Here is a 16981-nt window from a genome sequence, read left to right as displayed (position 1 = left end):
CCAGTCACTGTGTGTGCAGTGCAAGTGGAGGCTATATAGTGGTGGATCAGCGGTGTTGGTTGTTAGGCTGCCTTATAAGGCTTCCTGATAGCTGCATTGCTGTTTTCCCACTGCTCTGTAAACTGCTTTTTTAAAAGCAATCCAAATTTTTTTTTTGTCCTGGTGAGGTACTGAGCGTGCATTTTTCTCACCATACAGCGGTGTACGCTCCTCACACAGTACCGTGTAACCGCTGTTATCACGGCCACAGTGAAGCTATCTGTGTGTGACTCTGTAAGAATAGGTCGAGGACATGTTCTGTTCTTACAGACCTCCACCTTCTAGTTTTGTCTGGTTTTCAAAGTTAAGTATATTTGCTGTTTGATCACATTCAAAACTATAGAGAGACAGCGTGTGTCAGTCCGTATACTTAAAAAACACGGAGCTTGACAATTTTACGGACACCGGACAGCGGTGTACGTGCACGCTCCTCTCTCAGTACTGTGTAACGGCTGTTATCACGGCCACAGTGAAGCTATCTGTGTGTGACTCTGTAAGAATAAGTCGAGGACATATTCCGTTCTTACAGACCTACACTCTAGGGAGATTCCTATTCTGCCCAATTCTATATACACCTTGTAGTTTGTCATACACTAGCCAATTTCTGCCTGTGACATAGCGGTGTGATATTCACTGGGCCTCACACAATCCAACAGTGTCCACAAGTGTGTTCAGAAATTCTACATCTCCCCTGTCCTATAGTGACATTTTTCACACCTGCGACATTGAGCCTGTGACATAGCGGTGTGATATTCACTGGGCCTCACACAATCCAACAGTGTCCACAAGTGTGTTCAGAAATTCTACATCTCCTCTGTCCTATAGTGACATTTTTCACACCTGCGACATTGAGCCTGTGACATAGCGGTGTGATATTCACTGGGCCTCACACAATCCAAGAAGTGTCCACAAGTGTGTTCAGAAATTCTACATCTCCCCTGTCCTATAGTGACACTTTTCACACCTGCGACATTGAGCCTGTGACATAGCGGTGTGATATTCACTGGGCCTCACACAATCCAACAGTGTCCACAAGTGTGTTCAGAAATTCTACATCTCCCCTGTCCTATAGTGACATTTTTCACACCTGCGACAATTGAGCCTGTGACATAGCGGTGTGATATTCACTTATTCACTGGGCCTCACACAATCCAAGAAGTGTCCACAGTGTGTTCAGAAATTCTACATCTCCCCTGTCCTATAGTGACATTTTTCACACCTGAGACATTGAGCCTGTGACATAGCAGTGTGTTATGAATGAGTCACCGTAGGAGGCAAAAACAGAAATACTAGCTAAGTCCAGAAAGCCAGAGAAGTTGGCAGCTATCGGATTGCAGACCCCTGAACCTATCAACAACTAGCAGTAGCCGTGGGGGGTTCCTACGGTGCCCTAGACCCCTCGATCACAGCCGGAGAACTAAATAGCCTAAAGACCGAAAGGGAAATCTAACCTGCCCCAGAGCAGACCCCAAAGCAATAGGCAGCCCCCAACATATAATGATGGTGAAGCAAGATGAAAAAACACTCACACAGATAGAAAGATAGGCTGAGCAAATGATGGGGCCCAAGCTAACTAAATAGGAAAGGATAGAAAAGCTGCTGTCTGCAATCCGCCAAAACCCTATCAAAACAAGAGCCAACAGACGGATAGGGAAAAAAGCCCTGAAGACGCTAGGCTTCAAAAAGACTATATCAGTACTCAGGTATTTTCTGAAGACAGAGCAAAAAGGAATTCAGCTCACCCCAGCAGGGAATGGCAGAAATCCAGAAAAACAAGGCAAAACAAAACCAAAACACAAATGCAAAAAGCAGAGCAGAAAACTTAGCTTTTGAGGAGCAGGAATCAGACTGGTCTCCTAGAATCCCTCAGAGAGATCACCAGCAAGGCAGAAGGGCGTCAGCTGCCTTATATCCAGTTAGTAATTCAAGTCACCCAGTCATCATCATCCTGCTCAGGTGCTTGGTAATCAGCCTCACTACCTTCCTTCACCAGAAGAGGGAGTTCATCAGACCTCAATGTTGAAGGGGAAAATGAACTCACAACAGCGGTGTGATATTCACTGGGCCTCACACAATCCAGCAGTGTCCACAAGTGTGTTCAGAAATTCTACATCTCCCCTGTCCTATAGTGACATTTTTCACACCTACGACATTGAGCCTGTGACATAGCGGTGTGATATTCACTTGGCCTCACACAATCCAACAGTGTCCACAAGTGTGTTCAGAAATTCTACATCTCCCCTGTCCTATAGTGACATTTTTCACACCTCCGACATTGAGCCTGTGACATAGCGGTGTGATATTCACTGGGCCTCACACAATCCAACAGTGTCCACAAGTGTGTTCAGAAATTCTACATCTCCCCTGTCCTATATACACCTTGTACCTTGTTTTACATTACTATATAGTTTGTGGGATTTTGTGTACATTTTTACCAAAAATGAGGAAGGCTGGTGGAAGAGGCCGTGGAATTGGGCGGGGGTTGCCAGCTGGTAATGATGGTGTTGGTGGTGGATCTGATGGTAGTGGCAAAAGCAAAATAGGACCGAATGCAGGAGGTGTTGAGCCTGCATCATCGTCTGGCTCCACAAGGCCTCGAAGGCTTAGTTTTCTAGGAGTTGGCAAACCGCTTTTAAAGCCAGAGCTTCAGGAAAAAGTTTTGGCTTACATTGCTGACTCATCCTCCAGCTCTATCGCCTCCTCTTCTGAAGTTGTAAAAAATAAAAACACTGAGTCGTCATTGGAGGCTCATGTTCATGAACCACACCTTTCCTTGTGTCCTTCACCCCAACCAAGATTGAAGGATGACGCAGGTCATACGACTGATTACTCCATGGAGCTGTTTTCACATACCATGCCTGGGTTATCAAGTGAAATGGTGAATTACCCAGGCCAAGATGAATCTGACATGGAGTGCACTGATGCACAGCCACTGATAGATGATTCTGCTGGTACATTCACTCAGAGCACTACATTGTCCTCGCAGTGTAATGAGCCAGATTCGGACCCTGATGAAACTCAGGTGCCCCTTCCCGCATACTATACCACCATACACGGTGACACAGAGGAAGGTGCACATGACATTGATGAGGAGGTGATGGATGACCCAGTTGTTGACCCAGATTGGCATCCATTGGGGGAAGAGGGTGCTGCTTCCAATAGCTCAGATGAGGAGGAGGAGCATCCACAGCAGACATCGACATCGCAACAGCTGTTATCTGGCAGGCCCGGAGCACGCCAAAGACAGGTTCCAAAAATCAAAAGAGTTGCTGGACAGCTTGTCCAGACGGTCAAAATAGCACAGCGTGCTAGGCCGCAAAATGTCTTCCAAAGTAGGAAGAGTGCAGTGTGGCACTTTTTTGAACAAAATCCTCATGATCAGGCCAAGGTTATCTGTAAGAAGTGCCCAAAGACCTTTAGCCGAGGGAAAAATCTGAAAAACTTGAACACCAGTTGCATGCTTAGACATTTAAACAGCATGCACTTGCAAGCGTGGACACAACACCAAACCTCAAGTACCACATGTGCAACTGATCACAAAGAAGGTAGTCAGCAACGCTACATTGTTTCCCCCACTGTAAGCCCACCGGTTAGCACAGCAGCAAATGTTGAAGTGTCGTTGCAAGGCCAAAGCAGTAAGGGAATCCCACTGTTATATCAACGAAAGACTGATTCTAGGCCATCAGAAAGAACACCAACTCCATCACCATCATCAACCCTCTCTCAGTCCGCCCTGTCCACCGCTAGTTCCACCATATGCAGCTCTCAAGTCCAGCTCACCCTCCCAGAGACTATGAGTAGGTCAAGAAAGTACTCAGTCTCTCATCCGCGTACACTGGGTTTGAACGCCCACATTGCCAAACTAATCTCGTTAGAGATGATGCCCTATCGGTTGGTGGAAAGCGCAGCTTTCCGCGAACTCATGGCCTATGCAGTACCACGCTATGACCTACCTAGTCACCACTTCTTCTCTCGCAAAGCCATCCCAGCCCTCCACCATCATGTGAAAGACCGCATTGTCCATGCACTCAAGCAGTCAGTGAGTGGAAAGTTGCACCTCACAACAGATGCATGGTCCAGTCGGCGTGGCCAGGGCCGTTACAGTTCCATCACTGCGCACTGGGTTAATGTGGTGGATGCAGGGTCCACAGGGGACAGCGGTGGTGGGACAGTGCTGCCTAGCCCACGGTATAGGAAACAGTTGGCTGTAGGCGTTCGACCCTCCTCCTCCTGTGTTTGGGCGACAGACACACCGCGGAGGTGCTCGCCGAGTACTTTCAGCGACAAACTGAGTCATGGCTGGACAGTATACATCTTGAGGCAGGCAAGGTAGTTAGTGATAACGGCCGTAATTTTGTGGCAGCCATAGCCCTTTCAAAACTCAGCCACATACCTTGCTTGGCTCACACCTTGAACCTGGTGGTGCAGTGCTTCCTCAACAATTATCCGGAGTTAACAGCCCTGCTCCAGAAGGTGCGAAGACTGTGCGCGCACATCCGCCGGTTGCCTGTACACTCCATTCGTATGCAGAAGCTGCAGCGATTGCTCCACCTTCCCAACCACCGCCTCATTATCGAGATTGCAACAAGGTGGAACTCCACCCTGCACATGGTTGAGCGGCTGTGCGAACAGAGGCAGGCCATAATGCATTTGTGGGAGGATACACGGCCAGGCACTTTGAGATCAGACATGGAGTTGACAGGTGTGCAGTGGTCGAAGCTGAAAGACCTCTGTAAAGTCCTTCAGTGTTTTGAGGAATGCACACGGCTGGCAAGCGCAGATGACGCCATCCTAAGCATGAGCATCCCACTTATGCGTCTGCTCATGCAAACTTTGACGCACCTTAAGGAGCAGGCGTCTGCAGCCAATGTTGACGAGGAGGAAGAGGAGGAGGGAATCCTTGATGACATTCAGCCATTGTCTGCTCAGGGACCTCTCCTGGATGAGGTGGAGGAAGAAGAGGAGGAGGAGGGTGATGATGGGGATGATTACTTAGGGGAGGAGAATGCATCTCGTGGGGCAAGTGAAAATGTTGGCGTGGCAAGGTCAGGTACAGGGTTTGTGCGTGACTGGAGGGATGTGGATTTGCCAGAAAGTGCTCCTCCAACTAGCACTCGCACTGCATCATTGACACCGAGAACATTGGCCCACATGTCAGATTATGCCTTGCAGATCCAAAAAAGGGACCCCGCATTGCGAAAATGATGAACGATGACGACTACTGGTTGGCCAGCATCCTGGATCCACGCTATAAAGGCGAATTACAAAACATCATGCCACACGAGAACCTTGAACTAATATTGGCTAATAAACAAGCAACTCTGGTAAACCGGTTGGTTGAGGCATTCCCAGCACACAGCAGCGGTGATGGTTCTCACACGAGCTATACGGGCCGGGGGCAGCTTGGCAGAGGTGTTCGTGGTGCACACAGCAGAAGTGGCGTTGGAGACAGGGGTTTCATGACAATGTGGACTGATTTTTCAAGTACCGCTCACACAACTGGTAATACTGCATCGATGGAAAGTGACAGGAGACAGCAGTTGTCAACTATGGTTACAAACTACTTTTCCTCCCATATCGATGTTCTCCCGCACAGGTCATTCCCCTTTTACTATTTGGCCGCTAAACTGTACACCTGGCCTGAATTGGCACAATATTCCTTACAGGAGCTCGCTTGCCCAGCTGCAAGTGTGCTATCGGAAAGAGTCTTCAGTGCAGCTGGATCAATCCTGACAGAAAAAAGGACCCGTCTGTCAACCCAAAATGTGGATGATCTAACCTTCATTAAAATGAACCATGCATGGGTTTCCAAGAATTTTGTCCCACCTTCCCTTGATGACACATAGGTTGCCAGAAAAATGGCTTGCTTTGGTCCTCCTCCTATTCCGCGAACTTGACCTATTTCGCCTTTTGCAGCAGCTGAATGTCCCACATCAACATATGCCACTTTGTAAACCGCCCTAACTGGGCTGCCCCCACCCCCATGGCCGGGGTCACCACCTAGCACACGAAAACGTGCGAGTGCCGTTGCCCTGGACAGGTGGGTAGGCCGACTCTTGGGCGCGGGCACTGGCACAGGGTTCCTCATAGTGCAATCATGTGTCTCTGACGGTGGTGGTGCACACCTGCCGTCAGACACACCGCCGTACTATGAGGGGCCCAGTGCCAGTACCGACGCCCACGAGTGTGCCCCCCTTGCTTGGGCAGGGCTCCAGCATTTGCAATGTTTACCTCTCCCTGCTCCTCCGCTGTGTAGTCTGGGCTGTCAAATCCTTCACTGGGAGTGCCACTACAAATTGATTGAACTGAAAGATGATGGTTAAGATGTAGCTATGCCCTGTCCTGCTGGCCGGGCTCTAGCTCCAGATGATCAATGGCTTCTATTTCTTATGGACGTCGACTCACAATGACATGCAGTGGTGGTTTATCATCAGCTTTCACAGTTTTCCTACTCACAAACGTGTGACATTCCGGCGCACATTTCAAAATGTGCCCTCTCATGCCAATCAAATAGAATTGCCTACGGCCTGTGGCTTCTGTCTTTTGCACTCCAAAGTTACGTGACAGATCATGATAGCCAGTGAGCACCATGTTTACATCGCTCCATGTGATAAAAATTGGATTGAGATGAGTAACAGTGATGGAATCAACGGAAGTGCGATACAGCAAGACTTGCGATACAGCAAGACAGAAATATATATGAAGATTTAAAAATAACACCAAAAGTATATAGTTGTGTACGCCTCAAATGCATTTCCTTTTTTCCACTTTTTACATTGCTGTGTAATCCATACTGAGAACACGGAGATTTTACATGTTTAAACTATGCTATATATACCTGCTATCCAGTGATAAAGTACCCTTTCTCAACTTTGTACAATCTGGTCAAATCCATACTGGGCCTGAGAACATCTGAGTCTGCCTTCTGATCTATAGACATATATTTTTAATGTGTAAACTAGGCTACATATATACGTGTTATCCGGTGAAACTGTACCCTTTATCAACTTTCTACAATGTTGTTCAATCCATACTGGGCCTGAGAACGGCTGCCGAGCTGTTAAGCAAGCTACAGCACCTGTGGTTTGGACACGTAATTTTTTCAGGAATGCCGGTTAGGCCTAACTCCGGAATTGCGGTTGACCTGAACTTACTGGGAAATCATCGTTCGCGGGGAATAATCTGAATCCCAGATCCCCATCACTAACGGAGTTCAGCAGGTTATCTGCACCTGTAAGCGACAAAAGCTGGTCCTTTCAGTGTAGCGTGCATGCAGCCCCGGACATGAACTGGAATGCTAGACCTGTTATTGCTCGATCTCACGTGCCACAGCCTCGCGTATCCCTCTAGTAAGCTTGACGCGTACTGCGGGGGCATGCCGGAGTCTCGGTCGTTAACGGAATAAAGCTGAGAAATCGCTAACACAACTACAAACACACATACCACACCACACACAGAATCGACAAAGCTTTCAAAGTGTGCATCTTTTCTTTAGGTGGCATGGTTGTGGCTTCCCGGGTGGAGTCCAATTAAGCCACAGGCTCCACTCCTAGTGGTGCCCTTTTGGACATTCCTTTAAGGTTCAGCTTTGCAATCATACTGCCCCCGGAAACCAAAAACTTTGCCTTCATGGATGCTGTTTGGAGGTTTGTGGGAATAACGCCGCCCGATTAGCAGTCGGCATATGGGTCACCCTCCCAGGGCTGTGGGGTACTCGGTATCGGGCCGGTGTCGGTGGGATGTGTCACAGCAGAGGTGACCCGGACGGTGGCCCTGGGTGCCCATGTAAATGGCGTGGTATAATGGTAAAGAGTTTATATAGATAGTTTGACGCCACCTGTAGTGTTCGGCAACATAGATGTTAGGCCGACGCTGCATGCAGATCCTCTGGGACTGATGGTGTTGTGCAACAAAGATGGTGAAGCTCCCCACAGGTGGAGCTGGAGTCCCAGGGAAGTGTAGATGTAGTGATGGGTGAAAGGCACAGGCGGTGTAGGTGCTGGTACCCAGATGTAGCGGTGCTGGAATAACTGTAGGACACCAGAGCGTGCAGTTCCAAAGCTTTACTCACAGTCTGCAGGTTACACAGATGCCTGCCTCTGTGCTGTGTCCTCCGGGTCAGGACCTCAGCCAGCCTCCGGGACCAAAATGGAAAGCTCCCTTCCAACACTCCGCCAACATGTACCTTCCTGAACGTCTCCTTTCTAGCGCTTGTGGGGGAAGCACTCACAGGACCGTGGTTCACTGAAGCTCCTCCTGTCTAACAGATGTTCCTCAGACTTTACTTGTATGGCAGACAGCTGTAGCCTTTTCCTTCTGGCTCCCACACGTCGATGCTGGGGCCTCCGAGCCTTAGTTGGGTACAGAGCATTTATAGCTGCTACTTCCCCCGGTTTCTGCTGCAGGAATGTCAATGTCCCTACAAACTCGGAGACCGGAATCGGGACCAATGCGCTCCAGCTAGGAGTGAGCCTTAACTCTTCTCATCCTCCAGCTCCCCTTCTCACGTCCACACACTTCCCCTTCCCTGCACAGAGTGCCCTAACTTACCTCCTCCCGACCACAGAGAGCAGCTCCTCAGCAGTCAGGTTCAGAGTTCTCCCTGCTAGCCTGGAGTGGGAAATGTGTTGTGTGTTGGTTTCACTGCTAGAGAGATCCTTCGTTGCTCCCAAGCTTGACAACACACTCCCTAGGAGGAAGGTAATGCCACAGTAGCGACCGTACTCTTGGGGACGCCACAAGTGCACTGAGGCCCAGCCACTGCTGGATGATGCTGCTGGTACATTGACCCAGACCACTACATTCCCCTCGCACTCTACACTGCCAGAATCTGACCCAGAGGAAACTCAGGTTCCCCTTCCCACATACTATACCACCTTACACGGTGACAAAGAGGAAGGTGCAGATGAAAGTGCAGGTTCCTTGAGCAGGTGGGGGTGGCATACTCATGGTCGATGGCACTGGCACAGGGCACCGCATAGTACGCAAAAGTGTCTCTGCCGGTGGGAGGGCCTAAACAGCCAAGTGCAGTGAGATGGAAGATGGGGACGACAAGGAGTTCAGAGTAGTGCTGGGATTCCCTAGCAAGGAGACTTATGTAATTGTTTTCAATGTTGGGACAGCAATTTTTGGGGAGCACTATACTCTGGTGAATGATATATGGGGCCCACCATACACTGGAGCAGCATTTACAGGGCACATTATACACTAGAGCAGTAGAAATGGGGCCCATTATATATGGAGCATTATTTGGGCCCATAAGACAGTGGAGCTTCATCCATTGGAACCAACATATACTATAGCATTATGTGGAGCTCATCATATACGGTTTGAAACATTATATGGGATCAATGATTCCATATGGAGAAATATATGGGCCTCATTACTCTGTATAGTGCACTAAGCGCTGGCCATAATACTGTATGGAGTTATATACTGTCCGTTTTTGGAGGTATTGGATAATTTAAAATGGATATCAGTCATGAGATGTAAGAAGTGAAGTATTTTTAATTGTACTATACCGCTATTTCTCTGCCGTATCGGAGCATCATGAGTTGTGGTATGTGTTAAAGGGGCGCTCTTTGGCCCTGGGCCCACGAAAACCTGGAACCAGCCCTACCCCCCCCACAACTTTAGCCAAATAACCCCCATTTTTCAGTGCGTAACTAGTATTATGAAGTAAATTAAGGTTGACAAGCTTAAGTAATAAGAATTGATGCTTTTGGCATTCAAATGGGCACTGTAGGTGTGTTTCCTGTCCTCCTCTCACTGCTGACTTTAATTTCCCATTGACTTACATTGGGTTTCGTGTTTCGGTCGGACCCCTGACTTTTCCCTATAGTCGGCCGATTTTGCTCGACCCGACTTTTGGAAAAGTCGGGTTTCATGAAACGAAACTCGACCCTAAAAAAAACAAAAGTCGCTCAACTCTACTTAGGACTTATTTTTGGTGAACCTTACCGGGTCAGAGTGGCAGAGGACACAATCATAAGTCTCCTTCAGGGGAAGCTCTCGGCTGAATGGTATTGCTCCAAGTTCCGTTGATGGTCCACTGAGGTGTCCTCGAATGACTCTGTGCTGAGATGTCAGTTCAGGAGAGGACTGTTGGATCACCTGAAGGACGCTCTGGCTCTCCATCCACCTCCCAGCTCATTGGAGGAGGCTATGACTCAGGCTATCCATATGGATCGGAGACTAAGGGAGAGAGGTGTTACACCGAGAAGTTCCATTACTCCCTGCTAATCCTGTTGTTTTGCCACCATCTGAACCTATGGAGATGGTGGCCACCCACCTCAAGGAGAAGGAGAAGAGACGGGGATGTGAAGGAAAGCTTTGTTTTTACTGCGGAGATCCCGGGCATTGGAAAAGGGACTGCCCCTCCTGCCCACCGACTAACAAGCAGCTGAGTCTGGGTGATTGTTGTGGAGGTCACCCAGACTCTCAGGTACCTTTTTCCTCATTTTCAAAAGTATTGTTAGAAGTGGAACTTAGTTGTGGGAGTTGCTGCATGCCCACTTCTGCTTTCATGGACTGCAGGTAGTCCAGGAACTTTATTGACTCTAACTTGGTGGCCAAGTGTAAGTTAGGGACAGTTAGACTGGATGGAGACTCCTATTCATGTTGTACCCATTGACGAAACACCACTGGCTAAGAATGTCATCCAATTTGTCTCTGAAGAGTTAAACTTTCATGTTTTGTTCTGGACAATCTGACTGCAGAACTGGTGTTGGGGTTCCTCTGGTTGCAGTTACATAATCCTGTGATAGATTGGGAATCTCAGTAGTAAAAGTTGCCTTCTGTATTTGTGTCATCCATTAATCTGTAAAGTATTCCGGAGTACCTGAAGGATTTTGAGGATATTTTTTCCGAAAAGGAAGCCGAGGTATTACCACCATACTGCTCTTTTGATTGTACTATCAATCTGATTCCGGGGGCTAAATTGCCCAATGCTCATCTGTACAATCTCTCTGGCCCGGAGCGAACCGTTATGAAAGAGTTATTTCTGAAAGCCTATGTAAAGGCCACATCTGTCCCTCTGTCTCTCCTGTGGCAGCTGGATTCTTTTTTGTAAAAAAGAAAGATGGTGGTTTGCGCCTGTGCCTTGATTTTCAAGAATTGAATAAGATCACTGTGAGAAATACCTACCCCCTCCCGCTCATCCCTGATTTATACAACCAATTGTCAAGGGCCAAATGGTTTTCTAAATTGGACCTCAGGGGCATACAATCTTATCCGAATTTGGGAGGGGGAAGAGTGGAAAATGGTATTTCTCACTTCTGAAGGGTTATTTGAGAATTTGGTTATGCCCTTTGGTCTCACCAATGCGCCAGCTGTTTTTCAAAATTTCATTAACCATATATTTTCTGATTTTATTGGGTTCTTTATGGTGGTATATTTGGATGATATCCTTGTGTTCTCATCTAACAAGCACACATGGATAATCTACGTGTGGTTCTCCAGAGGTTACGGGAGAATTCGCTTTTTGCAAAACCTGAAAAGTGTACATTTTTTGTCCAAGAATTGTCCTTTCTGGGGTTCATTCTGTCTGACAAAGGGTTTTGTATGGACCCTGGGAAGGTATGGGCCATTGTGAATTGGGTGCATCCCAGAGACTTAAAGGGTCTTCAACGTTTTCTAGGGTTTACAAACTATTATAGTAAATTTATTAAGAGGTTTTCACAGGTGGTCAAGCCCCTCACTGATCTGACTCATAAGGGGGCTAATCTCATAAACTGGTCCGCTCCAGCTGTGGAGATGTTTGCTTTATTAAAGAAATGCTTTATGTCTGCCCCTGTTTTGGTCCATTGGTCAGCCTGATCCGTCTAAACTGTTCATCGTTGAGGTGGACACATCGGAGGTGGTTCTGGCCTGGTTCCAAGAATGTCAGCTGCCTTACCTGGCAGTTTGGATCCAATATCACCTCTCGAACCTCCTTCCTCCATTCTTCAGCACTGGGTGATCGTAGCAGTTGTGTCCTCAGAATTGGAGCCGGAGATTTGTGAGGCTCCGTCTCTTGCTCCTCCGTCATTGCCTGACAACAAGCTCTTTGTCCCGGTTCAGTACCGGTTGAGGGTGCTCCAGGAGTTCCACGATTCTGCTCTTAGTGGGCATCCTGGGATCTCGGCCACTCGATAAGCTGTTTTGGTAGTGCTCTATGGCCTCCTATGTCCGGGTCACCGCTGCTGTGACACATATCGCCGACGCCGGCCCAGTACCGAGTACCCCACGGCCCTGGGAGGGCGACCCAGTTTTCCATCACAATTTGCACAGCTTTGAAGTCGGCCTCTTACGCTTCCACAAACATTTTTGCACAAGTCTCTTTGGGGATTAATTTCTTGAAATGCATCTAACATAGTAACATAATTAGTCATGACGAAAAAAGCCATTTGTCCATCCAGTTCAGCCTATATTCCGTCAGAATAAATCCCCAGATCTACGTCCTTCTAAAGAACCTAACAATAACTGTAAGAAACAATATTGTTATGCTCCAGGAAGACATCCAGGCCTCTCTTGAACACTTCGACTGAGTTTGCCATCACCACCTCCTCAGGCAGGGAATTCCAGATTCTCACTGCCCTAACTGTAAAGAATCATCTTCTACGTTGGTGGAAAAACCTTTTCTCCTCCAGACGCAGAGAATGCCCCCTTGTGACCGTCACCTTCCTTGGTATGAACAGATCCTCGGAGAGATAGTTGTATTGTCCCCTTATATACTTATACATGGTTATTAGATCGCCCCTCAGTCGTCTTTTTTCTAGACTAAATAATCCTAATTTTGCTAATCTCTCTGGGTATTGTAATTCCCTCCTCCCCTTTATTAATTGTGTTGCCCTCCTTTGTACCCGCTCTAGATCCATTATATCCTTCCTGAGCACCGGTGCCCAAAACTGTACACAATACTCCATGTCCGGTCTAACCAGAGATTTGTACAGAGGCAGTATAATGCTCTCATCATGTGTATCCAGACCTCTTTTAATGCACCCCATGATCCTGTTTGCCTTGACAGCCGCTGCCTGGCACTGGCTGCTCCAGGTAAGTTTATCATTAACTAGGATCCCCAAGTCCTTCTCCATGTCAGATTTACCCAGTGGTTTCCCGTTCAGTGTGTAATGGTGATATTGATTCCTTCTTTCCATGTGTATAACCTTACATGTATCATTGTTATATCTCATCTGCCACCTTTCGGCCCAAGTTCCCAACTTATCCAGATCGATCTGTAGCAGAATACTATCTTCTCTTGTACTGACTGCTTTACATAGTTTTGTATCATCTGCAAATATCGATATTTTACAGTGCAAACCTTCTACCAGATTGTTAATAAATATGTTGAAGAGAATAGGTCCCAACACCGACCCCTGTGGTCCCCACTGGTCACAGCGACCCAGTTAGGGAATATACCATTTATAACCCCCCTCTGCTTTCTATCACTCAGCCAGTTACTTACCCATTTACACACATTTTCCCCAGACCCAGCATTCTCATTTTGTGTACCAACCTCTTGTGTGGCACGGTATCAAACGCTTTGGAAAAATCAAGATATACCACGTCCAATGACTCACCTTGGTCCAGTCTATAGCTTACCTCTCCATAAAAACTGATTAGATTGGTGTGACAGGAGCGATTCCTCATAACCCCATGCTGATATGGCGTTACCCAGTTATTCTCAGTGAGATCATCCAGAATAACGTCCCTCAGAAACCCCTCACATATCTCACCAACAATAGAGGTTAGATTTACTGGCCTATAATTTCCAGGTTCACTTTTAGAGCCCTTTTTGAATATTGGTACCACATTTGCCATGCGCCCAGTCCTGTGGAACAGACCCCGTCGCTATAGAGTCTCTAAATATAAGAAATAATGGTTTGTCTATTACATTACTTAGTTCTCTTAGTACTCGTGGGTGTATGCCATCCGGACCCGGAGATTTCTTATGTAATTTTTCAAATCACTGACACTTTTTGGTTTTTGACTATAAACTTTGTCCTTGAGTACTCCCCAAAAAGAAAAAATCCATTGGGGTCAAGTCTGGTGAACGTGGCGGCCAATCAAGTGGGCCTCTTCGGCCAATCCATGTATTAGGAAACTAGATGGTGGCCCAATTGTAACGCATCGGGTATTCTAGAATATGTATGTAGTTTATTTATGAAGTTTTAATAATGCACCCCCCAATACTGATATGCATGGTCCTCTCACCCCCCAATCTTGATATGCATAGCCCTCTCACCCCCCAATCCTGGTATGCATGGTCCTCTCACCCCCCAATCCTGATTTGCATGGTACCCCTCCCCCCCTGATATGCATGGTCCCCTCACCCCCCAATCCAGATATGCATGGTCCCCTCACCCCCCAATCCTGATATGCATGCTACCCCTCACCCCTCTATCCTGGTATTCATGGTCCTCTCACCCCCCTATCCTGGTATGCATGGTCCTCTCACCCCCCAATCCTGATATGCATGGTACCCCTCCCCCCCTGATATGCATGGTCCCCTCACCCCCCAATCCAGATATGCATGGTCCCCTCACCCCCCAATCCTGATATGCATGCTACCCCTCACCCCTCTATCCTGGTATGCATGGTCCCCTCACCCCCCAATCCTGGTATGCATGGTCCTCTCACCCCCCAATCCTGATATGCATGGTACCCCTCACCCCCAATCCTGGTAAGCATGGTCCCCTCACCCTCCAATCCTGGAATAAATGGTCCTCTCACCCCCCCAATCCTGGTATGCATGGTCCTCTCACCCCTCTTTCCTGGTATGCATGGTCCCCTCACCCTCCAATCCTGATATGCATGGTCCCCTCACCCCCCAATCCTGATATGCATGGTCCCCTCACCCCCCAATCCTGATATGCATGGTCCTCTCATCCCCCAATCCTAATATGCATGGTACCCCTCACCCTCCAATCCTGGTAAGCATGGTCCCCTCACCCTCCAATCCTGGAATGCATGGTCCTCTCACCCCCTATCCTGGCATGAATGGTCCTCTCACCCCTCTTTCCTGGTAAGCATGGTCCCCTCACTCCCCTTTCCTGGTATGCATGGTCCCCCTCACCCTCCTTTCCTGGTATGCATGGTCCTCTCACCCCCCTTTCGTGGTATGCATGGTCCCCTCACTCCCCTTTCCTGGTATGCATGGTCCCGTCACCCCCCTTTCCTGGTATGCATGGTCCTCTCACTCCCCTTTCGTGGTATGCATGGTCCCGTCACCCTCCTTTCCTGGTATGCATGGTCCTCTCACCCCCCTTTCGTGGTATGCATGGTCCTCTCACCCCCCTTTCCTGGTATGCATGGTCCCCCTCACCCCCCTTTCCTGGTATGCATGGTCCCCCTCATCCCCCTTTCGTGGTATGCATGGTCCCATCACCCCCCTTTCCTGGTATGCATGGTCTCTGTTAAAATAAAAAATAGTTTTATTCTCACCTTCTGAAGGCTCGTGATCTCCACTCCAAGCGCCCGGCATCTTCTGGTCCCAGTAATGCTTTGCGCGAAACACTGCTGATGATGTCACGCTCTCGCGAGACTGATGTCATCTCCGGCCCTTCCCGCAAAGCATTACTGGGACCGGAAGATGCCTGGCGCATGGAGTGGAGATCACGGGCCGTCGAAAGGTGAGTATATAAATATTTTTTATTTTAATTCTATTTTTTACATATACTCACCTTCCGACAGCCTCCGATCTCCTTTCCACGCGCCCGGCCTCGCGGTCCCAGTAAGCATCTGCCACTTATAGAGATAAAAAACATAAATATAGCAGCATGAATGGCTGAAAATACCAACTCAAATGTTGTGCAAAACAATCAGTGCTGTAAAAAAAACTAAAATTATATGATAAATCAGAGGAATGACAATCCCAAAGACTGCACACTAGGTGCCAGTGCAATGTGCAAAAATAATATAGCTGGTGACAAATAACAAATCAAGCCAAACAATGGCTGCAGAGTAGTAAGTATAGTGCAAATCAAAAGAAGAAATAACTAAAGTGAGGGATATGAGAAATGCAGAGTATATTACATGGGTACCAGTGGTCTCCAAGTGCAGCACACTCCCCAAAGCGCGTTTTGGAACTGGCCCTTCGTCAGGGTGGTCAGCCGCTTGGAGACCGGTGGTTTATAAAGAAGGAGAAGGAGGCTGATAGGAGAGGGCCGGAGAATCGCTGACACATGCGCTTCAGTGGAAACCGGAAGTCACCGGAATCCATGTCAGGTGACCGATGATGCTGAGTCACATGATCGCGACTCAGCATCCCGGAACCATAGAGATGCTGGAAGCCAGGGACCTCCGGAATACTAACAGCGCATGCGTACATCTCAGTTGGAATCGAGAGCAGACGCCATGTCGCGTTTGGAAAGGCCCTGATGTACCCAAACATTGAAAACTCAACATAAATTACCACATTTTTTAAACTAGACCCCTCATGGAATTTACAACTCGGGCCTGAGTACACATGGCACTTCCCAACTACTATATGCAGCAAACAGATCGAGGAAGCATAATGCCATAAAATACAAATTGCTTTATTGAAATACATACAACAAACATAAACATGATAAAAAGAGATGGATATATCGATGGATATCACTGGTACAGATGTGCTAATCGTGTAAACATACACTAAAATGGTACACCAAACAATGAAAATGTCAAAGAATCACAACAAAGTGTATCAGTATGAGGTATAAGGGGTATGCGAAACATATGCATTCCTAAGCAGCTAGATTGTAGTCTGCTGCAGTAGTGATACTAACAGGAAAGAGTACTGAAAGCATCCAAATAACATGACAGTGAGATGGCCACTGCCAGAATATATACCCTAAGTGAAAGCACATATGACCTGAGATACTGCAGTTGGGGACTGCGGTATCTCAGGTCATATGTGCTTTCACTTAGGGGGGTTGCTTTGCACCTAATATGGGGGCATATATGCCACAGACACATTTGT

The sequence above is a fragment of the Dendrobates tinctorius genome, unplaced genomic scaffold (genome assembly GCF_039654945.1).
Source record: "Dendrobates tinctorius isolate UK_male_01 unplaced genomic scaffold, ASM3965494v1 ptg000353l, whole genome shotgun sequence".
Lineage (NCBI taxonomy): Eukaryota > Metazoa > Chordata > Amphibia > Anura > Dendrobatidae > Dendrobates > Dendrobates tinctorius.
This window is presented reverse-complemented; position numbering follows the sequence as displayed.